This window comes from Oryzias melastigma, linkage group LG19 (genome assembly GCF_002922805.2).
Source record: "Oryzias melastigma strain HK-1 linkage group LG19, ASM292280v2, whole genome shotgun sequence".
In the NCBI taxonomy this organism is placed as follows: domain Eukaryota; kingdom Metazoa; phylum Chordata; class Actinopteri; order Beloniformes; family Adrianichthyidae; genus Oryzias; species Oryzias melastigma.
The window spans coordinates 22,786,174-22,787,019 of record NC_050530.1 but is presented as its reverse complement, the minus strand read 5'-3'; the positions used below and the strand labels follow the sequence as shown (position 1 = coordinate 22,787,019).

Sequence of the window (846 nt, the reverse complement as noted above, 5' to 3'; positions counted from 1 at the left end):
AAATCAAAACAAGCAATCTCCACATTGCTATTCTGCCATTTATTGCCCCTGTCTATTTTTTTTTTTACCTTAATTGAACAGTTTTGGAATTAAATAAAAAAAATAGACAAACAAATAAGCCTCGGATGGGATTCGAACCGACTTCCTCTTGATTACAAGACCGCGGGTTTAACCGCTGAGCCAGCCAGAAACCGGAAGTACGTCACACATTTCCGTGGATACATTCCATATATTACGCAACCAACTGCTCTATGTGATTACCTTTTAAAAGTATCAAAATCAAAACAAGCTCTCCCCACATTGCTATTTTGCCATTTATTGCCCCAGTCTATTTAAAAAAAATATTTTTTTTACCTGAATTGAACAGTTTTGGAATTGAATAAAAAAAAGAAACAAACAAATAAGCCCCGGGTGGGATTCGAACCGACTACTTCATGATTATGAGACCACGGGTTTAACCGCTAGGCCACCAGAAGCCGACAGTGTATCACACAGCTCTGTGTATAGAGTCTATAGATTACGCAACCAAATGCACTCTCTGGTTATCTTTTAAAAGTACCAAAATCTACGGAAGCTCAGAGCTGCCACCCAGTGAATATAAAAAAAAAATCGGCATATCACGTTCCTACAATATAACTTTATTGTTCCGACAATATAGTATCACGTTAGTCATTAGTGGACAGGTGGAAGACTAAATCTGTGTCGTTCTCCACGATGATTTTCCTCTGTTTGTGGATCCAGCGCTTTCATCGCTAACCCGAAATGAAGGTACCGCTCGTAGTTAGGACTGAAAGTGGCGTTCAAATCCTTCTCCCGGTTGTGACAGGCTTGCTAGCTTCAGAGTTG

At 39.7% G+C, this 846-nt stretch overlaps 1 protein-coding gene across 1 annotated transcript in view; it reads right to left on the bottom strand.

Annotated features, from left to right (window-relative positions):
• Positions 1-465, bottom strand: part of LOC112153902 (transmembrane protein 238) — a gene marked incomplete in the record, with an annotated part of 8,090 nt that extends 7,625 nt beyond the window's left edge. Inside the window, 1 exon segment of the mRNA XM_036217222.1 lies at positions 225-465.
• Positions 466-846: the final 381 nt, after the last annotated feature.